The sequence below is a fragment of the Vicugna pacos genome, unplaced genomic scaffold (assembly GCF_048564905.1).
Source record: "Vicugna pacos unplaced genomic scaffold, VicPac4 scaffold_19, whole genome shotgun sequence".
NCBI classification, from domain to species: Eukaryota; Metazoa; Chordata; class Mammalia; order Artiodactyla; family Camelidae; genus Vicugna; species Vicugna pacos.
In genome coordinates this window covers 55,276,167-55,303,229 of record NW_027328740.1, presented here as the reverse complement: position 1 = coordinate 55,303,229, position 27,063 = coordinate 55,276,167, and the positions used below count along the sequence as shown (strand labels likewise).

Genomic DNA, 27,063 nt, shown 5'->3' with positions numbered 1-27,063 from the left:
AAGGTGGAAACAAAGAGTTGCAACATGGGGAATGAGTAAAGACTAAAGGAAGAATATATAAAGTCTAACCACATCCTTCAAAAGAGAAGGGAGAAGAAATGACAACAGATTATGGAAAGCAAAAGTAGGTTGCTAAGAAAATCTGCTAAACCTTGGTTTCAGCCAACATCTAGAGACAAAAGCTGTAGCTTAAAATGGTCATCTCTACCTATGGAAGGTTATAGTTTACTGAGCAACCCAAAACAAAAGCACATGTAACATATCAATATAACACATCTAGGGTACAATTATACACTCTAGATAATTTCCCACCTATTTAATGGTGACTTAGCTTTTTTCCTCCCATTAAATGTGCTTTGAGTCTTCACCTACTAAAAAATAAAAATGAAGTATTGGCATCATCTGCTTTTTCAGAGCTTCCAAAAAGAATTAACTCACTGAAAACTGGCTGAAAAATCATCTAACAATGACTTTTGCAGCCTTGTCGGTTGAAAAGGCTATGTTTAAGTCAATGTAACTGTGGCAAGGTTTGTATACCTGTCACTTCAAAAGGAATAAAACAGCCTAGTAAACAGTTGATAAATAAGAGTAATGAGAAAGATGAAAACTACATTATGGAGAACAAAACGCAACAGCAAGAAGTTTGCAACAACCAACCATACCCCCTCCTTTTTTTTTTTTTTTTGTATAAAAGGAGCCTATATTCTGACTGGAGCAGGATGATTCTGCAAAACCTTAGTCTGCCATCTCAGTCTGCTGGCTTTCCAAATAAAATCGCTATTTCTTGCCCCAACAACTCATCTCCTGATTTACTGGCCTGTTGTGCAGTGAGCAGGATGATCTTTGAAGTCAGTAACATAGTAATGACCCAGTTCTAGGATTCAGAAGCATTTGCAAGTGTAGTGTCCAATTTCTATTGTCCTAAGCCACATAAGAAATGTATTTGAATTCTAAGACAGTTTTTGTAGCATCGCTCATTAAGCAGGCAGCCACTTATTATACATAATTTTGCACATCTGAATAGCACCAACAAATCTAGTGGAATTTACAGAAGCAGCAAAAATTTAGGCTCAGCAAGAGTTACAAAGGATACTTAACTGAAAGTGCAACAACACATCTTGCCTCTCATGTTACCTTTCAAAGAGAATTTTAAAAGATATGTGCTATGGGTACATGAAAGCAATGTAAAGCTATTATTCAATGGAAAATTAAATCAAGAGTGTTTCTTAGAGATTCTTACTTCTCTGTTCTGTGATTTTGATGTGTTCACTGAAAACAAAATTTAGCTAGGCCAAGTCTACTGCTCTCCTGTAACTCTTACCAAACAGTGTAAAGAGTCTCCATATAATATCTGAACATAACCTTTAAGACATAAAACAAACCCTATTAAATTTCAAAGGAAGGATTCCACTTACAGGGGTGGTTTGGGTCCATAGGTAGTTCTTGCATACTATTATGTTATAATGACATTCTGGCACTAGTAAGATGAAGTTTTTGTGTAAATGGATGACCTCAAAACTACTTCAAATATTTGCAAGGCAAAAGCATTGAGCAAGTCCTGCCATCAATAAAATTTAACTTCAGAGAAACAAAAGGGAGATTTTTGCATGTAATACATTAAAATGAGAACTTATTTATATGTCATTTTGATAGGTGTGATGTTTTTCAGAGGAAATGTGTCATTTTCAAAAATATATTCTTTGTTTTGTATTATCTGTCTTTTTAAAGGCACCTTGGACCTAGCATGAGGAATATATCATGTTTTGCTTAAAAAAAAAAAAAAGAGGATACTGCCCAGGAAACTACTTCTTAGAAATCAGAGTGGAGATGAGTAGTCATTGACTGGCAGACTGTAATTTAGGTCAAGCACATAACTTATAATGGCTTGTTCTCAAGGAAACAAAGTATGTATAATTTACTTCTACTCATTATCTTTGTATGTTCACAAACCAAAACGGGACCATTCTCAGTGGGCTGCTGAGATTTTGCCTCTATCCCATCTAGTCTTGTGCATGCCCACAGATCTAAGCCCCACAGTGATTTATTGATTCCATATGAAAATAGATGGAAATATGTTACTAGTACAGTGGCAGCAGATTTTGAGCACCAGAATTTGAGGCTTTTGTTTTATATTTTTTAAAGAAAACACATGATATCCTTGCTGCATTCTTAAGTTACCTCTTGGTAAATGTTGAGGAAACATTCTCAGGAACATCATACCCATATTCATCCAGATGTTAGACTGCTGTGTCCAAGCGGCAGGCTGCTGTCACAGGAAGAGAAGATACTGAGGAAATAATTCCAACTCTGGGGTTTCTGTCTTGTTATTCTTGACCACCTGTTGTTTTAAAAGATACAAAGTGATTATTATAAAAGAAATAAAACTTGCCATTTTAAAACAATTTCTGAGACTTATTTTTAAACTCAACTGTTCAATAGGTTCACTGCCTATACTGAGTTAGATTACAGAAATTCACAGGTTTAAATTACACGGCTTTGAAGACTCTCAAGCTCTGCTTCCAAGATTCAGACTCCTGTGGGTATTTTATCCCCTGTCATTTAAAAACAAGTAACATCAAAACTAAGGGGAAAAAAATCTTAAATATTATCTGCAATTTAGTACCCTCACACAGTAACTCTTCACTTTGACATATTTCATACATAAAAAATGATGGTCTTTGAAAGGACAAATTCTTAGGACTGATATTACAAGTAAAAAAGTACAGAAGTATTCATGTCATTAACTATTTTAAAGTCATACTGCCACCCAAAATGCAGCAATTTGCAATATTTCCAGAAATGTATGTGTATTACTTTCATAAAACTTTATCATTGGGCATCACTATAAAACACCCCATTTCTTTAATACACATAAAGAATACTGTAAATTTGATTAAACTGTATTTTTTGTATTAGTAGAACAAAAATGTTTCCATATATAGTTTATTTGTGTTCTGTATGACTGGACTATTTATATATTTTTTGTCTTTCATTAAAACAAAATAGATGTACAAGACTGGGATTCACATTGTTGAAACAGGGTTTTTAAATAACTCCTCCTAGAACTTGCTTGCTGGCCCAAAGACAGAGGAAATCATTTTATCATCAAAATAGTGCTTTATGAGTAGCACATTATCAATATTCTAAAAGGATAGCAGAGTTAACACTCAAACTCTTTAAAACATAAAATCTTACAGAATCTTTCATAGCCTCAAGTGGTTGGGCTTCATTTCATTTCCTTTTGCCCTACTAACCAAGGTATTCTGCAATAGAGTATTTTCTAACATCAAGAGGGGGCAGTAAAGAGCCAGGTAAAAACAATGTTACAAATCAAACCTTCAAGATTATTCCTGCATGTTCTGATTGCTGTCATATGGCACTAGAAAAGCTCCACTTGGGAGTTTTCCAACTCTTATTTAAATGGTAAGCAATAAAAGGAGCTCTTCCTGACACTAAGACCACTGGATGAAAACAAAGTCTGACCACTTCTAGACAGTCACTGATAGCTGCAAAGCCAACAGTAAAAATTTCTTATGATTTCAGTTTAAATGTGATTTGGGGAAAGATTAATATTTCAGCATCTGTAGTTGTAGGGTTACCTAAAAACATACCTTTGGCAGAATCTGAATTGAGTAAGGTAATTTTTATAATACGAAGCTTGCTTTCCAAGTTGAGTGATTTTGTGAGCAAATTACAGATTAACAAATTCTTCTACACACATGCACAATCATGCATAAATACATACTAATTTACAGTTTAATTATTCTTACCATAATGTATTAAAACGGGAGAAGTAAAGATTATAAACTACAGACTGCAAGGGCTGTGTCTACTTAATTTTTATTAAGTGGCTAGCTTATAAAATATAGTAAATGTTTTTATGTAAATAACACTTAATGGAGTTGTTTAAAGATGGAATGGGCTTTCCTTTGCGACAACTTGGAGGCATTGTAACCACAGGTCCAAATAAGCATTTAGCAGGGATGATGTAGAAAAGATTCAAGTATGTATATGTAAGGTATATATGCCAATTCAGAATATAACATATTTTTAGAAAAGAATAAATTAGTCTCTGCTAGACTCACCTTTGTGGTGTCATGCACATTCAATGTGTCTTCTACAATGTTGGATAGATCCACATGTAATTCCTTTAAAAACAGACACCCAAATTAGTAGTTAGGAAACAGCAGGTTATTATTTTTATTCACCAGTAGCCGAACTATAAAATATTTTTGGTCAAGTATATATATATTTTTTAATTACCAGAAATAGATTGCTTGTTTGCCTTAAAAATTTATGAGAATTTTCCTGTGGTTTCATTTTTTTAACATAATACATTTAGTTTATTAAATTTTCTAAGGCAAATTCTCTTCCCAATTTTGCATCTTTGGCTATGAATATTTTGAGTAGCATAATATAGCAACTAGAAGTAGTAAGAAATCTTTTTCTCAACCTCTTTTGAAAAATTCTTCACTCTATGTTCCTGTTGAAAGTTTAGATGCAAGAAAATGTATACAATCAGACTTTACCAGGATATCATCGGTGCTGTTGTCCATCCAGACCTCTAAATGTGCAACCACGTGTCTCTCAGTTCAACCTTAGAAAGAACTCCATCACCGTCAACGTCAAATACCTTGAAGCAAACTAAAGAAAAGACTCATACAGAGGAAAATCACTTTTATATTCTGACGTATAATGCATTTTATTAGAAGCTGCCCTAGTAAAATTACTTGGTTCCTCAAACAACTACATTCTGGATTAAGTTCTTATTTGGAGGAGATTGTGTCATTAAAGTCCTTTGAACTTGTAGGAAGTCCTATACACTTCCCAAGTCTCTCTCCTTATGTCATTAGCCAGGTTAGAGAACACTATCCTTCACCTAAATCTAAAGTTAAATTTCTTGCAAACTGAAAAAGAAGGGGCAAGTTACTCTACAATATCTCACAGATTTTAGGAAGGTAATTCAAGCCTTTAAATTAATTTATAATATTTAAAACTGATCAGAGTTGATTCTTATAATGCTGAAAATATTCCATCTACTTTAAGAATCAACAAAAAGCTGGTACAGTTAGCCCTCTGTACCTGTTACAAACAACCACAGATCAAAAAAAAAAAAATTTTCCCAGAAACTTCTCAAAAGCAAAACTTGAATTTGCTATGCACTGACAACTATTTACATATCATTTACATTATATTTACAATTAATTACATTGTATTAGGTATTATAAGTAACCTACAGATGATTTAAAGTATACAGGAGGATGTGCATATGTTATATGCAAATACTATGTCACTTTACATAAGGACTTGAGCATCCATGGATTTGGTATCTGAGGGGGTCTCAGAACCAATCCTCAGCAGATAATGAGGGATGACTCTATAAAGAGGCTCTCCAATGTAGTTAACATGCACCCAATATTTTTGCCAAAGAACCATTTCAAATCTTCAATGAAGTTTATATACAACAAGCTAAGAATCCAAAATATCAGCACTTTGCTAGTTAACATCAATATCAGCAAAATTACTAGTTAGTCTAGTTGGTCAGCTTCCACTAGTACACTGGAAAAAATAAATAAAAAAAAAATTAAGGCAATAATTAACCTCAACTGAGAAACAAAGACTTCAGCCTCTTTAATATCAGAACTTTAATGTGAACAAATAATCTATCACAAAGCCAGGTTAGAGTAATTGTATACTACCAGGGAAGAAAAAAGAAATCTAAATTTTTAAGATTAAATAATTATCTACTTCAAACACTCCTGTAATAATTATACTATTAAATTAACTGAGTGCATCACAGTACAACATCACTAAAGAATATCAAAATATTAAGTATCATACCCAAAATATGCAGTATTTGTGAAGTTCTATTTTAGAAAGATACAGAAATAATGATCCTAGTGAATATATAAGAATTAGGTTCCAATTAAATGTAAACTGCTGCATTTTCCCAAATACGGTTAAGATTTATTACTGTAATATGCTTATAAATTACACTATAACATTTTAGCTAGGTTTAAAAGACAATTTTAGTATTTAATAAAAATGTTTTATCATAAGTTTAATTTTGCTAATAAAATATCAGTACACACAAGTGATAGAAAATAAGCTGGAATTCAAGTTAAGCAAGACAAATTTTCTATATAGACTACTAAAAAATATTTTCTATATGCTTAACATTTTCAAACACATCATGACTGACGTTCATTTATCATGAATTATACATTCATCTGGAAAATCAACCATTATTAATAACAAAGATCCTAAATTACTCCACAGTAAAAAAGAATAGATGATTGAATCTTCACACTGACCTCAGTAAAACCTCAGGAAGAGACTGCTATTTGTCAAAGTGATGAAAATTCAAGCCTTAATCAAATGGTTTTTTACATGAATGAATGCTAATTTTTTTTCCTGTATAGTTTCCAAATTTTGTGATGTTTAACACACTTACATTTCCGTCTTTCAGCCAGAGGCCCTCTGCAACAGGCTATTAACCCACAGAATATCTCCTTAAAATCTATGAGGCTGTCATGATTTTCACCAAAGGCATTAAATAAACCTGTAAAATAGGAAAACACACAATAAATCACAGCCAACAAAGCTCCTGTTAATAATGGCATGCTTATGAAAGGAGGCATGACTCCCATAAACTGACTTAATTTTTAAGTTAACAGTAGTTTCCACTGTCTTATGAAGTTTTTTTTTTTGTTTTTCCTGGCAATAATTATAACCAAAATTTAACTTCCTTGAAGAAAATACTACCATTCAGTGTTTGGTTTTGTCTGCCTACCTGTCTCTATCTTATATTAGTTCCAAAAGTCAAAAATGATTGTAGTATTTAAAAAAGAAAAAAATATGTTTTAAAATTTTACCTGGAAAAAAGTCAGAGACCACAATTATCCTAATTTGGAAAGATTAAGAAGAAAAAGGAAAAAAGAAGAAAAGTTGAACTTTATCAAACATATACTGTGTTATTAACAAGCTTCATACAGCTCCTTCATGAAGCAAAGAAAACACACTATAAGAGAAAGAAATTCTGTACTGCAGTCTTCATTGTACCACTTAATCTGTATAAATATATTAAATTTCACAAATAAAGGGCAATTTATAATCTAATCCTGTGGTTTTTAAATTTTTCATAAAAAATAAATGGAATCATTTTGTTTTCAAATGAAATGATTTCTCAATCTCCAATTCTAAAAAGGTAAAAACACAACTGCACTTCTGAAGAAGCCCTGTCTGTTCTAGCTCCCCTAACAAGTATTTCTAAAACACACTAGAAATCTGAAGAATACAGATTATTTCAAGAATCTAATTCTGTGCCCTCAAACAGCAGAAAATTGAAGCTAAGAAGTAGTTAACTGACTTGCTAAAAATAATAGGTTTTTTAAAAAAGGTCTGAATCAGAAGCAGAACCCAAGCTTTCAGATTTCAAATACAGTTTTTGTGATTATCACCCACAACTACTCTTTGTAAACCTCATTTGAAAAACATATATATATAGCAGTGAAAAGATCAGAGCTAAGTGGGGACCTTAGAGATGGTCAAGTCCAGTGGTTTCCTAATTTTTTAAGGGTGGGGGAAGGATACAGCAGTGGAAACTTCTTCTATATAAAAGAAATACAGTAGAGACTCCTCAGCTGAGGAAGAGGTGGGGTCATGTGTGGAAGCTAGAGCTTTGCCTATTCAATGTCCATTACCCTGACCCCTGCACCAGACGCTGAGGCACCACACTGGAGCAGTTTCATAACAACTGTCTTGGTCAAATTGAGTTTATATATGAGAATATTCAGGTGCAGAAAGGTAAACCGACATACGCAAGGCTCCAAAGGTAGAACAGGGCTCACGTGTTTAGCGAAGAACATTTGTAGAAAATAGAAGGATTCCCACCTTCACTCAGAGATGGACGAATTGGTGGTGAAACCAATGGGCCAAATGTCTCTAAATCAAATCATCCAGTTCGCGATTGAACCTTCAGCAACCAATAGCATTTCTCCAGATGAATGATGTCTGATTCCTCCACTGACAATCAAATCAAACAAGATTATAAAATTTCACTCTTCTCTTCTGGACAGTTACTTCATCCTGATAATGTAACTTCTAAAGATACATTTAAATTTCCCAGTTAAACTGTTAAAAAAAACCTAAAACAAAAACTCTGAAAGACAAATACATTATATCTAAAGTGGCATGAAAATTAAATTCAAATTAACATAAAAGAGCCTTTAAAATGGGAAAAATTTTTGCAATTTCCTATTAAGCAGGCTGTTTAATTCCAACGTGTAAAATGATAAATTGAGACATTTCTTTCTGGCTTCCCACACCGCTTTTATCTGTATTCACTTTGGTGATTTTAATCTCTATCTTGGATTTGAAAATTCTTTATCATAGTCTCCCCTGGCTACACAGTTAACACCCTAAAAGCAGAATCTAGGTTTGATTCATCCTGTCACTATGGTAACCACTTACACATTTAATACTTATTGAATAAAGGTACAAAGGGGATAGACCTAAGCTTCTTCTTGGCCCTAAAATTCTTACTACCCCTCCTATAAAGGCAGGAGCCTCCTCCATAGGACAGAGTGTAAATGTATCTCCTGAGAAGGATTCTCCAACAGGGACTGTCTTTACAGCATGCTTTTAGATAAGATGTTTTTATGGGACATTTCAATAAAAGGATCAAGGACCTAAGCTTTCCAGCATGGTGGGAGTTGTGATGGGCATGGGAGGATGCTCACTTGGGAGGATGAGATGTTAAAGACACTAATAGTGAAAAGGACAGGGCAAGACGAAGGGCGACTGGGAAACAGAACCCACAGAGATGTGACATCTACTTCCCACTGTCATCTAAGTGATACATACTTGAAAGAAACTTTTCTACAGTTAAATTCTATAATGGGGGTTATTTAAATGAAGCACACATATACTCAATGAGTAGATTACATAATTTTTAGAGATTCAGAGTGCATTAGAGTTTTCAGAGTAATTTTTACATCAATAACTAGTAGTTATAAATTCCTGTTTGCTAAATAAGCTTGTGGAATTACTTCCATTTTGCTTTTAGACTTACTACAGCTTAACCTATTCACTGCACTGATACAGAATAATCTTTCTAATGAATAAATATGATAATGTACAACCTTGTTAAAGATTCTTTAATTTCTCCATCACCAGATTTATGAACATTTAGGCCTATGTGTCAGGCCCCATTTCTTACCAGTTTTTTCACCAACACCTTACATTTAGGTCATATTGCATTACCCAGAGGTCAGGAAATATGTTCTTTCACACATCCACATCTTTATTAGGTCCTGTGTCCTCTGAGGAAAAACCTTCTCCCGACTGTCACATCCTTCCATTTTACAGCCTAACCACTAATCCTTCTGTAAACACCTTCTAATGCTTCCCAACTTCACCAGCTACCCCAGGGTCTTAGCTTCTCTCTTCCATAATTGTCCTCCACTGTATGTAGTATCCACTATTCAAGTGAAGTATGAGTCCTCATTTACAGGTCTGTGGCCTCTCTAGATGACAAAGTATTTGGATTCAGTAACCTTGTCCTTTTATCACTGTTGCTGCTAGACTTCATTTCATAGGTCCTGATACATAGTAACCACACAATAAATACTTGCTGAATGAATGAATGAATGAATGAATGAATAGCCAAGGCAATCTTCACAGCCAAGGCTTCCCCATCCCAGCTCAGTATTCTTTCTGTTATATCAAAGAGACTCTGCCCCATTAAACAATAGACCCTGCACATTATAACAAATGTATATAATTACTAGGAACTATTATTCGAACAGAGACTAGCACTACTGTTCTCATAGTTATGTCACATAAGTAGTGTATTAAAGCTCGTTCTGATTTGTTATTTATACAAATCAGCTATGTCTGTCACCAGTTTAAATATCAGTGATTTAGAAAACAAAAGTTATTGATTTATCTACTCATCAGAAAACATTATGACAGATCTATTTACATACCTCTTTTGTCAGTTTATATACCAACTGGAAAAGAAGTGGTGTACAGTCCACTCTGAGAATATAATTGCCTGCAAATTACATAAGAGAGTATTTTAATACCTCCAAATGGACTTCAAACCTATATTTAATTCTAACTTTATTTTCTAATTATAAACATGATATAACAGACTTCAAAATGAAGGCATCATTCCTGGAGAATAAAAAATAGGGTGGACCCTAGAGAGTAATCATATTAAATGAAATATGTCAGACAAAGAAAGGCAAATATCAAATTATATCACTTATATGTGGAATGTTAAAAAAAAAATACAAATGAACTTATTTACAAACCAGAAATAGACTCACAGACATAGAAAAGAAACTATGGTTACCCAAGGGGAAAGGGGGAAGGGGAGAGATATATGATATATTAGGAGTTTGGGATTAACATATATACACTATTACATATAAAACAGATAAACAACAAGGACCTACTGTATAGCACAGGGAATTACATTCAATATCTTATAATAACCTATAATGAAAAAGATTCTAAAAACAATGTATATGTATATATATAATAACTTTGCTGTACACCTGAAACTAATTTTACAAGTCAAATATACTTCAGTAAAAACAAATAAATAAAATTTTAGAATATATACATAGATAAATAGATAGATACATAGACAGACAGACAGACAGTCTGGGTAAAACTAAAACACAAAGATGGAAATAACTTCAGGAGCCAGAGAGGCTGCAGCACACACTCGGGATAGGAGACTGCAGAGGCGGACTCTGCTGCTAAGGCTGCAGCTCCTGCAGTAAAAGTAAGGGTCATTGCTCATTACGGCAGCAGTACCTAGGGGTCTTTGGCAAAGGAAGTGGTAAGGCCATAATGTTCATGTTTTTATTCATTCATTCAATTCAACATCAAGACATTAGAGTATGTCAGTAACTAACATGTGTCCTGTGACACTTACCTAGAAATAACTGTAATACGATGAAAGCCTACAGATGCACATGCCACATGTCAGGGTTAAAAGGAAGTCTGTAGTGGGTGCTTATTTCAGAGTCATTCCAATACATATAGGAAGTATTTCTGTATGAAATATTTTAGCCCAACTTAAAAATAGCTCCACAGGAAGAATGTGAAAAGTACTAAAGTTTTAAGTAGTAATCCAAGATAGGCAAATGTTACACATAATAAAGAAGTCAAGATCAATAGCTTAGTTATGATTCATAATAATTTTCTCTCTGGTAAAATGGAAAAATGGAGGTATTATTGAGGCATCTCATAGAAAGAGGATAATCTTAGTTTATGAGTTGGAGTTGATAGATTTAAATGCTGGTATACTATTTAATGACAATCTGAAATAAAATTTACCTTCTGTGGACAAGTTTGCATTGATTTATGCAACCCCTCTCTCCTGGAGTGTTTTCACATTCTCCTGTAGTTGAAGTAAAGTGGTCACTTAACTCACATCATTTACAATTGTGGAAATAGAAACAAAACAAATTAATTCAATAAAAGAGTGGTCTGCAGATACCATTATAAATCAAATGCCTATGCCTCTGACCATAATTTTAAGAAAATGCTATTAACTGGTTAACAATATTAATGCAATTAAAACAAGAAAGAAAATATTAGTGATGCTGTAGCCACTGTTCATAGCAACAGCAGGGAGATGCAGAGGAAAACTGTCCCTGAACCCCTGCACCATAATATGAAGGGGGAAGGCTTGGAGATGCTCAACCTCACCCTGTATCTACTAGATAAGAACTGCTCAAAGGCCTGGAAATCTGTATTTTTAAAAGGTGTCCTTGGCAATCCTTACATACATTAAAGTATGAGATCCCTTGATGTTGGGGATCCAAGTAACTTTACCATATTAAAAGTGAGGAAGCTGGAAATTTGATTCATCCAGAATTTTTTGAAGAAGAAGATACTGATGAAGAAAAAAAGAAAAAAGAAAAAAGGAGAGGATAGAGAAACAACTAGAGGGAGAGAAGAGTAGCTATTAGGACAAAGACAAGACATTTCTCTCTCACGCACACATGCACACACATTCTAGAAAAATACAACAGAGGAAGACTAACGTCATCACACACAGATGGGAATATGAGGAGAGAACTCTTTTCTTCTCTTTCTCTCTCTCTAGCTTGCTACCTTATAAGAACAGTTACAGTAAAAACATTTAAAGCTGTGAGTGGTCATCCCACAAATGAGGATTCTCGCCTCTGCACACAGGATAGATGACAGCTGATTCTGCTGAGAGTTTCCATTATGACAGAGTTACAGTAGAAATAAAGAAGATTCCTTAACTATATGTAAAGAAAGTAAATGTACTGCTGAATATGATCAAGAAGCTAGTAGAAAATGGGAAATAATATTCAAGTTGTCTTTTAACTCACATGAATTTAATACAAGGCATATTATCTTATATCTTGGATTATTTTACCTATATTTTAAGCTGCTTAGATTATAGAAAGACACATGTATTTCTGTATACATGTATTCACAAGAAATTACATATTTCTAAAAGTAAATGACCTTAATGAATAAGATCTGATTCATCTAAATAAGTGTATTATGAGATGCAAGTTCGTAACACCAACATAAGACTTTGCAATATAAATGGAATCAAATGTGATACAAGTAACTGTGATTTTATCCCCATACTTATTTGATTCATATTATTATTTTAAAGTATGAGGAAATGATTCAGAAGGAAAGTATTTTAAAAACCAGACACAATGGCAAGAAAGATATGACATTCTTTAAATCAATTCTATAAAATTTGGACTCATAAATGATGAACAAAACAGTGGATGGTCAAAGGACAGTGATTTTTGGTGCACCTGCCTTTAAAAAAAATACACAAGCCTACCTTGAACATGTAAGAGCTCAGAGTTACTGGACAGAGAGCCTAAGGGAAGAAGATGAAAGAAGGGAGCCTATGAGAGACACTTTAAAATAAAGCATTAAGAGCCAGTGACAAATGAAAATTAATCATAATTGAATTAAAAATAAATCCTTAAAATATTAGAGTAATTCAATTTACAAAATCATTGTATTATACTCCCCAATCAGGCACTTTTGTAAATGGTAAAATACACCTATGGTTACAATTTAGTATGGAATCCATAAGGGAGAGACTATACTCAGAGTATAGTCATCTTAAAAGAGCATGTTGTTTTCCTAGACAGAAGAAATCCAAGGAAACTGTAAAAATTTGAAAATTAATGCCAAGGATCTATATCAGCTTTTCGATAAGCTAATTCACCTGTCAGAAGCAGCTTCCTAGGTTTGACTATTTTCTGAGCTTACAGATTTTACTTACTTATCACAAAACAAATACAAATAGAAACTAAAATATTTTAGCAATAATGAAAAAATTGGCTTTTGCCCAGTAATTAAGAGGTTGTTCTGTTTTGCCAAACTGATGTAAAAGCAAAAACAAACTCTATTTCTTAAATTTTCTTGAGTATTTATACAAATTAAAACCATATCAGGTAATGGAACACATCTGATTACCCTGAGATACATGTTGACCAAGAAAATAAGAAGTTTTCCATCTTAGTTACCTCAGCCCATTTGTGGAACCCAGAAGTCCAAATTCTTCTGCATCCCAGCTGGCAAACATGGTAGTTCTTCTTGGTCTTCAGCCTGTAATCATTGTTAACATACATGGTTAGGTACACCTGCCTAAAAACAAAGGAAAATTCACTGAGTCACTTTCTGTCATCACTTGCCAAGGAAACATTATTTACCTCTACTAATCAGTTTTCCAAAATTCTAGACAACTTCTTACAAACCAGCAACTCCACTGGTTGGGTCAATACCTCCAAATAGCCAGGTGTCCTGATGACCTCCCAGAATAACACACCTGTCTGGAAAGGAAGACATTCAAAACAATGACAACTTAGAATGTATTATAAAGAACAGTAATTTATATTTTTAAATTAAACTTTCTCCTGCTTGAGTTTCCTCCATAGAAAACCACCAAGGCAGAGTCTCCTTTTAGAATTTACCTTTTTTTTTCTCACATTTAATTATATCACATCAACCAGGAAAAAAATATCAAGAGTTGATTAAAATTCATCTTCTCTTACTCCTGTAATCTGTGTAAAAACAAAATGTTTTAAGACATTTTAAAAAATTCACCAACTCACCAGGTATCACAGCTCCTCAGATAGTTCTGATTACATCGTAAACGCTTGTGATTTTCTTGATGTTATGAACGTGCATTTTAATCTTCCTAGAATTTCACAAAGGAAACAAATTACTTCACATAGAGCATTATGTCTAACAGATTCCTTCCAATGTTTTATTATGATAAATCTCAGAAGTACAGAAAACTGTTTAATAGGATGATAAATTCCCATATGCCCACCACGTAAATTCAATCATTGTTAATAATGTAGAACCATATGCAAGTGAGCTGCACACATCATGACATTTCTCTCCTATGTACTTAAGAATGCACCTTAAGGTCAAATAAAAAAAAAGTATCAGTATTTTATATTTTTCCTCCCTCATACCTCTATTGTTGGTATTTATTTAAACTTCAAAATACTCTATTATTCAACGTGACAGAGAATCTTGTTTTTAGCTATTTAAAAAAAAATTTGTGTATTTGTCCATTTAGAGCTCAAACCAATTAAGGGATATAAGCCCCAGGTGCTTTTTTTTGATATTTTGACCAGGGAAAATTTCTGTTTCTGAGTTTTCTCTTGAACTGTTACTGAAGCTACATGCTCTTTGTTTTCCCTGTGTCTGTGTGTCTGTTTATAAATCAGAAAGGCCTACACTTTTCATTGTGTACCTCTAGAGGGTATTAATACATGAAATAATAAAGTCTCCTATGTTAAAGGAACTCTGTTCTAATTGAGTTTAATAAGCACTTACATAAATTTTTTTAAAAAAATTCTTATAAAATAAAGTTGAATTTCTAATATCTTAAGAGTTCTGAAATTAAAAAAAAGCCTCTTATAGAACTTATAAAATACTTGCAGACTCCAAATTCACATAGCTAAGGCAAATCATTAACCAACAAGACTGATTTAACCATTTTAGTTTAATAAAAACAGCTGTATCCTCTCTGATTCATCAGTGTGAAGTTTCCCTTTCCCTCTACATTTCAAGCCAATCAAGCTAAAGTTCTGATCATGCCATGCTGTTTCCCAACCCTGCACAGGCTGTCCTCTGCAGCTGGCATTTACTGCCTGTCTTGATTCTGTGGAAATCTTACTGTTTGTGTAAAATTAAGCTCAATGAGCACATGTTCCGTGGTCATGCCTCCTCCACACCTGTGCTGTCCGGGGTTAGTAACAGTAATAACTATAATGATAAGTATATGGAGCCATGTGACAGTAAACGCTCACCACTGTGACCATCTAACCCACCCCCACAGCAAGTGACCAGTGAACTTCGCTCCTTTTCTCTTCTCTCCTACTCCCTCAAGTTAACCTAGGGTTTTGCATGCTTAGCGTTTTGACAGTTACCTGAAACACTGTTTCAAAACGTCGGTTGAAAAGGGAAGATAAAATCTTACACCTGGACCCAGGAAGAGAGGGGTGGGGAGTGGCCCACAGGAAGCCAAACGGGAAGCGCGGCCTTGGCTCACAACACAGTCCTGCTCCTTCCCGAGTTTCGCAGCTGGGAAAGCAGCGGCCTGGGGCCCGGACCGCCCGGGCTTTTGGGGAAGGCCGAGGGAGGGACACAGACCCGCGCAGGGTCTGCGGCCCTGGGGTCGGGGTCCGCAGGGACTCACCGTCTGTGCAGCGGCTCCTGGGCCACGGCCCGGCGGGCGGCGGCGCCGGCTGAGGGGGCTGAGGCGACGGTACCAGCTGAGAGGCCTGAGGCGGCGGCGGTACCGGCTGAGGGGCCTGAGGCGACGGCGGCGGTACCGGCTGAGGGGCTGAGGCGACGGCGGTTCCGGCTGAGTGAGCTGAGGCGGCGGCGGCGGCGGCGCCGGCTGAGGGGGCTGAGGCGGCCTCTGCTGTTGCTGGAAGGACTTGAGGGACTCCAAGGCCTTCACCGGCTTTTCCAGGGTCGCCATGGCGGCCTTCCGTCCCGCAGGGACAGCCCCAGGAGTCGCTGGGCCGACTGGCGGCTCCGCTCAGCAGCGGCGGCAGTGAATGGGGCTCGGGGCCGCCAGCAGATGCGGAATCCAAGCGCCCGGCCATCTTGGAGCCGTCCCGACAGCCCCCGCGGCCCTGCGTCCTGCTAAGCTCTGCTGGTGGGGCGGGGCCGGGCTCCGGGATTGACAGCCGGAGGCAGCGGCCTCCGCCAATGGCTGCCCCGCCCGCTCCTTGGGCTCAAAGAGCCACCACGGCTGCTGGAATCACTGCGTTCTTCCCAGCGAGGGGCGAGGGGTACTGCATGGAGATAGGAAGGGCGGCTCGGGGGCGGAGTTGCATGGCACGGCGAGGAGGGTGCGGAGGGCCTGGTGACCTCGGATTGAGGGTCTCTCTCGGCGAGGGGCGTCCTTTCTCAGCGGAAGCCCCTCTTGGAGATGGGCGTCCCCGGCCGATGCCTAGTGGGTGGCAGGGAGGGCGGGCAGTGGGCTGGGAGCCCGAGACCCCCGCGGGGCCCTTGCCAACCCCACGGCGCTGGCGGAGGGCGGGCTCGCCGGACAGCCTGCAGGGGAGGGAGGGGGAAGTGAGCTCGCCCCGCGCGGAGCCAGAGGACTCCTCAGGTGTGGATGGAGAGGGGCCCTGAGGGGCCAGTCTGCAGCCAGAGAGGGAGCGGAGAGGATTGGGGGAGGCCCTGGGTCAGGCATGGGTGGTAAGAAGTTCCCTGGTCAGTGCCTGCTGCCAGAGAGGCTGGGCAGGTGCAGCGAGAAGCGGCTTTGACCCCTGAGACCCAGATCCTAGCAGATAGGTGCTGACACGGTCTTCCTCGGTGCCTGTCACCAAGGGTTTCCGGTCGCCGGCCGCCTGCAGGGCTCTGGGCTTTCCTCTGCGTGGGCCCTGGCCTGATAGCGGACTCTGCTTCTGACAATTGAGCCGCCCGCCTGGGCCTGCGCGCCGCCTCTCCTGTGCGCGTCCGGCTGACGTGGCCCGTGGTGCCACGGAGCAGAGTCCCTTTGCATCTCTAAGGCCCGGGTATTTCCTAGAGAGAAGTTTGGCTTGCCCGGAAAGTACCACCTTCCCCCATTCCCACCCACAGCCATTCAGAAGTAGAGGACCAGCATTGAGAGTCTAGAATCAAAGAGCTATGCTTTGCTTCCATTACCACAGCTTCAGTGAATGTGCACCATCTCTCGTCCTCCACTGCATATCTCTATTAGAGTCCTTTCATCACAAAGGCAGCAAGATGAACAGTGGGCTGGGCTGTCCCTCCTGATCTAGCAAACTATCATTTCAGTTTTCCAGACCTCTGCAACCCTCTTGGACTAAACAGATTTCCACTACTTAGCAAGAGGATATTCCTTTGGGCTCCAGGAAGGGACTGCGGCATTTCCCACAACTGCAATTAATTTCTCACACATGTGGTTAGTTAATTAGCTTCTGTCTTTCCTGCAAAGCTGTAAGTGTCTTAAGGGCAGGGAACCATCACTTGATGCTACTTTCAAGGCAAAGCCAGCTCCTCACTGTCACCTGCTGGCCCACATGATTCCTCCCCTCCTGCCTAAGGGCCTCTGAACTTGCTCTTCCCTTGGCCTGCAGAGCTCTTTCCCAGACACCTTCACAGCCTGCATATTCCCCTCACCTGCTGTCTTTTTCTCCTTCGCACTTACCCCTATCTAACAGATTGTACATTTTGCATATTCTCTTGCTTGGGTATCTCTCCCAACTAGAATGTGAATTCCAAGATGGTAAGGATTTTTGTGTTCATGGTGTGTCCTTAGCATCTAGAACAGTAGCCAGATCACGGCTGCCCCTTAGTAAATAATCAGACACATGAATGAGTAAATGACCACCTTTCTAAGCAAAGGCACCCATCAAACAGCTTAGATGGGTGTTGAGTGCAGAATCTACGAGGAGTACTTTCTGCCCCAAGTCTGACACCCAAACGGATTAGGGGTCCTTTGGGCATTTCAAGGTTCAACGGGACAGATTACTGCATAAAATATGCTGAACTGGCTGAACTGGCAGCGGTGGACCCTGTGTGAGTGCTCTGCTGAGACTTGGATTCGGTGACGACTTGAACTCTTTAAAACCCTACCACATACTTTTTGGAAGTTTTTTTCAAAAGTACATTTTCAACACATTCAGTCTTTCTGAAATAAAAACTTATTTTCTCGTGGACTCCTGTATGTTCCACACTCTGTGCATGAAGCACCTGACTAGGGTTTTTAGGAATATATTTGGCACTTGAGACCGTAGAAAGCTTTCATTTTTGTCCTCTGAGTATCTCGATTCTTCCACTGGGGCTTTGAACGTTTGCTGCTGCTGTTGTCCTGATGGGTCTGGGGCCCCTTCTGCTCCCCCTCCCTCAAGTTCTGGGTTTGTAACGAATGCAGAAACTAAAAACAACCAACTATAGAAAGCAAAAATGAAAACCTAAAATGAGGCTCTTAGGAAGACAAACAAAAAGCTAGATGGCTTCTGAAAAGTAGGAGAAGGTGGGGGTGGGGGGGTCTCAGCCCCACAATGGGAACAATTCCAGGAAGTCAGAATGCAGAGACCCACCAATTCTAACATGGGCGCAGATGCATTTAGTACAGGTGCACACATCACACGGCTCTTCTGGGACAGGAAATGGTATTTTGGTATCTTAATATTCTCCATTCTTTGAGGAATTAAAATTTTTAATAGGTCATCATCAAAATCATGATATCCTAGTTTTTCATTAATTTTTTAAAAAAATACACAACTTATTTCCCAAGACATTTTTGCCATTATTTGTAAACTCATACAAAGACTTAGTGGTGATGAGGCTTTAGGATGTATCTTGTCAAAGTCTGTGCAACAGAATACTTGTCTATTGTTGGGTGAACACCAACTCCAAAAGTACATTTTCCATAGACATTTTAATGATTGATTTTTTTAATTCCTAAAAGCACTACTCAGGCCCTTTACAATGTTGTGTCAAATTCCAGGGTTAAAATGCTCTTGATTTTTTAATCTATTTTGATTAAAATGTTTCTATGCAGAGGAGGGTATAGCTGAGTGGTAGTGTGTGCTTAGCATGCACGAGGTCCTGGGTTCAATCCCCAGTACCTCCATTAAAATACACACACACACACCCCTAATTACCCCCCAAAAAATAAACCTACAAATAATTTTAAAAAAATTTTTAAATAAATTGTTCTACAAAAATTCTGCTGAAAAGAGGGAGGGAGGATTTCCTTGTGGCCATCACACCAAACTTCGCTTTAATCAGATCACTGTGAAGTGAGTTTGGTATCTGCAGGTAAAGGCTAGAAACTGTCGACATTTACTTAATTAGAGCGAATGACGCTTCTGAACAATACTTCAAATAAGGACATCAGCCTGGGAACAAAAAGTCTTGACTAAAGCTGGCAGGAGAAAACAAATAAAAGATGTGGCCCAACAATAGGAAGACTGGAGTCATCCCCAGCCCTGAGAAGATAAGGCTGCTCTATTAGTGATGGAAATTATCGACTGCATCAGCTTAAGAAAAGCCTGTTTTTCCAAAGAATTCTTCCCACCCCAAGAATTAACCACATAACTTTAAGTCAGCTCTGATTCCTTGAATTAAATTCTTTTTAACGTATCTTTTCTAAATCCTCAGCTTCCTCCTCCCCTCTATTCTTTCTCCCAAGAGAGGAAACTCCTCCACTACGGTGCTATGGCTTCGTTTCTTTGAAGGGGGTACGCTTTTTTGCATTTGTTTGCATTGTACACTAGCCCTGCACTCTGAAAGAGCCTTTTACCAACAGCACCATTTTTGTATTTCTGGCTGGTTAAATGGCTTATAGTAGAAACTTGGAATTTACTAACTTTTTAAACCCAGAAGTACATTGTTGAAAAGACACAGCTATCATTCATCTTCCAAATTATGATTAAATTAATAACTGAGAAATTCCCAAACATGTTTTCCAGGAATGACCTGTATTTTAAATGCCTGTGAGGCCTCCTGGACTTCTATTCCTTTTTTCTTATCTGGGGTTATGGACCTCAGGAGAGCAGGAGAGGGTTTCAAGTTCCAAGTCTTTTCCTCCTTGGAACTTGCTGCTTGCTGGGAGAGTGTTGACTGGAAAATAGATGCTTTAGAGAAGAGGTTGGGGGGGTCACAATTTTAATTCTGTTAAAGCAACAGCTGGTTTGAGTTTCTTTCCACTTCTATTTCCTGCTCCCTTCCTCGCAAATCCATGGAGAGAAAATAATTTGTTCAGAAGGTACCGACAAAATAAAAATACACCTTTTATTATGGCGGTGCTTTACCTGTGTTATCTTTGTTACAAGTTGCATGTAAAGCACTCAAGGGATAGGTTAGATTTTATAAAATGAACTACACAGTAAAGATGACCAGAGCTTTAGTCAGAAGAACCTTTTACAATACAGGTTGCAGGCTTGCAAATTTCTTCGAATATTTTTTAACTAAAACTTTTCATGGAAGTAACTGTCATAAAGCCCTCTGGGGTGTCTGGAGGCTGACTGCCTAAAGAAGGATCATGACTAAAATATTCACGCATGCCAAGTGCGTGCTACTTGTTTCTGGACTGGAGACCTTGTCTCCATATTAGTATGCATTCGTCTGTTCAACGAGTATTTATAGAGTGTCTGCTCTTCCCATAAAGATGCTCAGGGCTTGGGACACACCAGTAAGACATGGGGAGCTTCTGTGTCCGCATGTTCATAACCATGAAACTGTCCAGTGGGGCTTCAGCCCACAATCACACCTTCTATTCTAAATAGTTTACCCGCAGTTTGGGATTTAAAAACCAGGTCTGTTCAAATCACATTATTGTCTAATCAACTCAGAAATCCAGTATTTTAAATGAATGTGTAATAATAGTGAAACAGTAGGAAAAAAAGAGTAAAAAAGTTTTAAAAATGGTAAAAAATAAATAAAATATGTTTGATTATTTTTATTTAGGTTATGAAGTCATCTTCCATGCTTTTTTCCTACACACACACGCACATGCTCACACACAAAGAATAAAACCTGCATCTCTCAAATCAATGGCAAACCAGTAACAGATTTTCTGGTCTGGGCTCCTCCGCACACTGGCCTCGGGCTGTGTTGGTGTGTGGCTTGACAGCAATCAAAGGTCATAATTTCATTGGCAGTTAGCAGCAGGTTTAGTTTTTCTACCATGTTAGGTTTACCAAAATGTCTGGTTTCAGTTATGCTTCGGCACTGACTGAATCAGCTCTCTGACCAGCGCAATGTCTTCAGGTACCTGAGGTTCATGGAATACATATGCTGATTGTTTTCAGTCACTTTCCCTTCTAAGCACAAAACTGTGTTTTCTGAAGCTGAGTAACAGTAGTTCTTAATGACATGCTAGTTTCTAATAGTGAAAAAGGACCTAAAGTAGGTAAAAATGTGAATTTAACAAGACTGCCACCTACTGATTGACATGGTTGGAAAACACTCCAGTTGTAGTAAAAAATAGCTATGTGTGTGGTTTCTTGTTTTTTGTTTTTTCCCCCCAAAATGTAGATGCTTTTTGAAAATTAACATGTATCATTTTAATTCCATTTTAGGAATGTGACCAAGTTCATATAGATGATGTCTCCTCAGATGACAATGGACAGGACCCAAGGTGAGCCCACTGACCATGAAGGGATGGTTTCCATGTTATGGTTTAATTGCTCAGCTAACTAAGATGAAATTTCTGTTCTGTTAACTTTGGGCTTTTCTTTTTTAAAAATTTTTTATTGATTTGTAATCATCTAAAAATGTGTCAAATTGCAATGTAGAACATAATTTTTCAGTTATACATGAACATATATATATTCATTGTCACATTTTTTCTGTGAGCTACCATAAGATCTTGTGTATATTTCACTGTGCTATACAGTATAATCTTGTTTATCTATTCTACAATTCTGAAATCCCATCTATCCCTTCCCACCCTTCGCCCCCATGGCAAACACAAGTTTGTATTCTGTCTATGAGTCTATTTCTGTTTTGTATTTATGCTTTGTTTGTTTGTTTTTGTTTTTGTTTTTAGATTCCACATATGAACAATCTCATACGATATTTTTCTTTCTCTTTCTGGCTTACTTCACTAAGAATGACATTCTCCAGGAACATCCAGGATGCTGCAAATGGCATTACGTTGTCAGTTTTTATGGCTGAATAATATTCCATTGTATAAATATACCATTTCTTTATCCAGTCATCCATTGATGGACATTTAGGCTGTTTCCATGTCTTGGCTGTTGTAAATAGTACTCCTGTGAACATTGGGGTGCAGGTGTCATCCTGAAGTAGGGTTCCCTCTGGATATAAGCCCAGGAGCGGGATTCCTGGGTCATACAGTAAGTCTATTCCTACTCTTTTGTGGAATCTCCATACTGTTTTCCATAGTGGCTGCACCAAACTGCATTCCCACTAGCAGTGTAGGAGGGTTCCCCTTTCTCCACAGCCTCTCCAGGATTTGTCATTTGTGAATTTTTGAATGACGGCCATTCTGACTGGTGTGAGGTGATACCTCATTGTAGTTTTGATTTGCATTTCTCTGATAATTAGTGATACTGAGCATTTTTTCATGTGCCTATTGATCATTGGTATGCCTTCCTTGGAGAATTGCTTGTTTAGGTCTTTTGCCCATTTTTGGATTGGGTTGTTTGGTTGTTTCTTATTAAGTTGTATGAGCTGCTTATATATTATGGAGATCAAGCCTTTGTCAGTTTCATTTGCAAAAATTTTTTTTCCCATTCCGTAGGTTGTCTTTTTGTTTTATTTATGGTTTCCTTTGCTGTACAGAAGCTTGTTAAGTTTCATTACATCCCATTTGTTTATTCTTGCTTTTATTTCTATTGTTTGAGTAGACTATTCTAGGAGAACATTTTTGAGATGTATGTCAGATAATGTTTTGCCTATAATTTCCTCTAGGAGGTTTATTGTATCTTGTCTTGTGTTTAAGTCTTTGATCCATTTTGAGTTTATTTTTTGTGTATGGTGTAAGGGAGTGTTCTAGCTTCATTGCTTTACATGCTGCTGTCCAGTTTTCCCAACACCATTTGCTGAAGAGACTGTCTTTTTTCCATTGTATATTCTTGCCTCCTTTGTCGAAGATTAGTTGAGTAAAAATTTGTGCGTTCATTTCTGGGCTCTCTATTTTGTTCCATTGGTCTATATGTCTGTTTTTGTACCAACACCATGCTGTCCTGATGACTGTAGGTCTGTAGTATTTCCTGAAGTCTGGGAGAGTTATTCCCCCAGGCTCTTTCTTTTTCTTCACTAATGTTTTGGCAATTCTAGGTCTTTGATGGTTCCATATAAATTTCATTATGATTTGTTTTAGTTTTGTAAAATATAGCCTGGGTAATTTGATAGGGATTGCATTAAATCAGTAGATTGCCGTGGGCAGTGTGACCATTTTAACAATATTGATTCTTCCAATCCAAGAGCATGGGATATCTTTTCATTTTTTAAAAGTCTTCTTTAATTTCTCTCATCAGTGGTTTATAGTTTTGCGTGTATAATTCTTTCACCTCCTTGGTTAGATTTATTCCTAGGTATTTTATTACTTTGGGTGCTATTTTAAAGGGGATTGTTTCTTTACTTTCTTCTTCTGTTGATTCATTGTTAGTGTAAAGAAATGCCACTGATTTTTGAACGTTAATCTTGTAATGTGCTACCTTGCTGAATTCTTCAATCAGCTCTAGTAGTTTTTGTGTGGACCTTTTAGGGCTTTCTAGATATAGTAACATGTCATTGGCATATGGTGACAATTTCACCTCTTCTTTTCCAATTTGGATCCCTTTTATTTCTCTCTATTGCCTGATTGCTGTGGCTAGGACTTCCAGGACTATGTTGAATAGCAGTGATGATAGTGGGCATCCTTGTCTTGTCCCAGATTTTAGTGGGAAGCTTCTGAGTTTTTCACCGTTGAGTGCTATTTTGGCTGTAGGCTTGTCATATATAGCTTTTATGATATTGAGATACGTCCCCTCTATACCCACTTTGTCGAGAGTTTTTATCATAAATGGGTGTTGAATTTTATCAAGTGCTTTTTCTGCATCTATTGATATGATCATGTGTTTTTTGTCCTTTCTCTTGTTGATGTGACGTATTACATTGATTGATTTGCATATGTTGAACCACCCTTGTGTCCTGGGATGAACCCCACCTGATCATGATGTATAATCTTTTTTATGTGTTGTTGGATTCTATTTGCTAATATTTTGGTGAGGATTTTGGCGTCTATGTTCATCAGTGATATTGGCCTATAATTCTTTTTGGTAATGTCTTTGCCTGGTTTTGGTATCAGGGTGATGGTAGCTTCATAGAATGAGTTTGGGAGTATTCCCTCCTTTTCAATCTTCTGGAAGAGTTTGAGAAGGACTGGTATGAGTTCTTCTTTGTACATTTTGTAGAATTCCCCAGTGAAGCCATCTGGTCCAGGACTTTTATTTGTGGGGAGGTTTTTTATTGCTATTTCTATTTCATCTCTAGTGATCAGTTTGTTCAAGTGGCCAGTTTCTTCTTGATTCAGTCTTGGTGGACAGTATGTTTCCAGAAACTTGTCTGTCTCCTCTACGTTGTCTAGTTTGGTTCCATATAGTTTTTCATAATATTCTTGTATGATTTTCTGTATTTCTATTTTATTTGTTGTAATTTCTCCATTATCCTTTCTTATTTTGCTTATTTGTGCTCCCTCCTTTTTCTTCTTTGTGAGTTTGGCCAGAGGTTTGTCAATTTTATTTACTTTTTCAAAAAAACAGCTTTTGGTTTAATTTATTTTTTCTATGGTCTTTTTAATCTGTATTTTATTTATTTCCTCCCTGATCTTTATAATTTCCTTCCTTCTGCTGCCTTTTGTGGTTGTTTTGCTCTTCTTTTTCTAGTTCATTCAGCTGGTGGGTTAAATTGTTTGAGATTGTTCTTCTTTTTTGAGAAAGGCCTGTATCACTATAAACTTCCCTCTTAGCACTGCCTTTGCTGTGTCCCATAAATTTTGTGGTTGTGCTTTCATTTGCATTTGTCTCAAGGTGTTTTTTAATTTCAGCTTTGATTTCTTCATTGACCCATTGGTTTCTTAATAACATATTGTTTAATCTCCATGCTTTCCTTTTGTTCTCCTTTGTTTCTCTGTTGTTGATTTGTAGTTTCATGGCATTGTGGTCAGTAAAGATGCTTGAGATTTTTTCTATCTTCTAAAATTTCTGAGGTTTCTTTTGTGCCCAAGTACATGATCAGTCCTGGAAAATGTTCCATGTGCACTTGAAAAGAATGTATAATGCTCTGAAAATATTCACCAAATCTAATTTTCCTATTGTATTACTTCTCTGTTGCATTATTTCTTTTCTGTCTGGAAGATCTGTCTAGTGATGTTAATGTGGTGTTAAAATCTCCAGCTATGATTGTATTCCCATCAATGTCCCCCTTTATCTGTGTTAGTAATTGTTTTATGTACTTAGGTGCTCCTATATTGGATGCATAGATATTAATGAGTGTAATATCCTCATCTTGTATCACTCCTTTAATCATTATAAAATGTCCTTCTTTATGGCCTTTGTTTTAAATAAGTGTATTCAAAGGACTGAAGTGTTAAAAATTTAGAAAAGACATTCTAAGACTTTTCTGTTTCTTGCTTACTTCTCCAATTGATACCCCCAAGAATGCTATAGGCAGAGAGGACTAACTCAGTTTTAGTGTGATAAAATTTATTACTTTCATCATCATTTTCTCTCTATAATTGATAAACCTGAGGGCCATTAAAATGCTAATTAATTTTCCCAAAGACACAGACAATAATTAGCCAAGCCAAGAGTCAAAGCCATATCTTCTGACTCCAGTGCTGGTGGAGGAAGGACATCACAACCTGCCTTCAGGAAAGGAAGGGGGTGTGGCATACACTGGGAAATCCCAAAACAGCACTTGACATAGATCCCAGAGGAAGGGGAGAGCAGAACAGGTGTTTACCCTTAACTCTATGCTTGTGGGCTCTCCCAGAACACCGTTTTCTACTTGATCAAAAAGGGAATGGTAACAAAGGGTACTTTTGGTATGGTAGATACTTTACATTTGGTAACTCTCATCCTCACAACAGCGCTGTAGAACAGGTCTCCCTAAAACTTAAGGGCACATGAATCACCTTGGGACCTGGTTAGCTCTAATGCAGACTCTAATTCAGCAGGACTGGGGTAGGGGCTGAGAATTTACATTTTTAACAAGCTCCCAGTGGGTGCTGAGGCTGCTGCCCCTAGACCACAGACCCCACCTTGAGGAGCAAGTACTTTTATGTAGAGCATAAGAGTCACCTGAGAGCTGAGTTCAAATGCACACTTCTGGGACCCACCACAGACATGCAAGCACAGAAGTTTCATGGGGGAGTCTTGGAGCCTCTGGTAACATGTATTCCAGATCATTCTGAGCCAGTGGTCCAGTGGACTACAGAGTCCAACAGACTTGGGTTAAAATCCTGGTTCTATTACTTTCCAGCTGTTGGAAAGGACCTTGAGCAAATTAAAATTTCCCTGAGCTTTGATTTCCCCCATCTGCAAAGTGAGGATAAAAAAGAAATACCTCATTGGATTGTATGAGTGGTTAAACACAATTTTTTATGTAGCATATAACTAGCATATAACGGGTATTTGAAAAGTGACAGCTGTTGTAATGATGTTGATGTGATGATGAAGACGCTCATCAAATAGATAAGGTCAGGTGCAGAGGGGAATATCACTTCTTGGAGCTAGTTTACTAAGCAAGATTTGAACTCAGATCCAACTCCAAAACCACAGTCATTTCACTGCATCAGATCACAAGTACCAAGTTTTACACATTCGCCTCCATTTATGGAAATCACCCAAATCACTGCTTCCTCTGCCCGTGTCCTGCTAGTTCTGCCAGGCTCTTCCTCTCTGACCTTTGTTTTCAGCTTCTTCCAATGCAACCTTCCCCCCTCATCAACCCTTTGAATTTTGTTCCCAGGACTTGACCTTCAGGGTTCTCCAGGGACCCTGCTTCTCTTGCCCTTGGCCTCCTGGGGCAAGG

General features: G+C 37.8%; 1 long non-coding RNA gene across 3 annotated transcripts in view; it reads left to right on the top strand.

The window, feature by feature from the left end:
- LOC140693325 (uncharacterized) overlaps positions 1–27,063 on the top strand; it is a 62,840-nt gene that overhangs the window by 18,918 nt on the left and 16,859 nt on the right. For all 3 annotated transcript variants that reach the window (XR_012069046.1, XR_012069047.1, XR_012069048.1), the window contains exon 4: positions 21,600–21,658. This is a non-coding gene — a long non-coding RNA (uncharacterized lncRNA). The remainder of the gene's footprint in view (positions 1–21,599; positions 21,659–27,063) is intronic.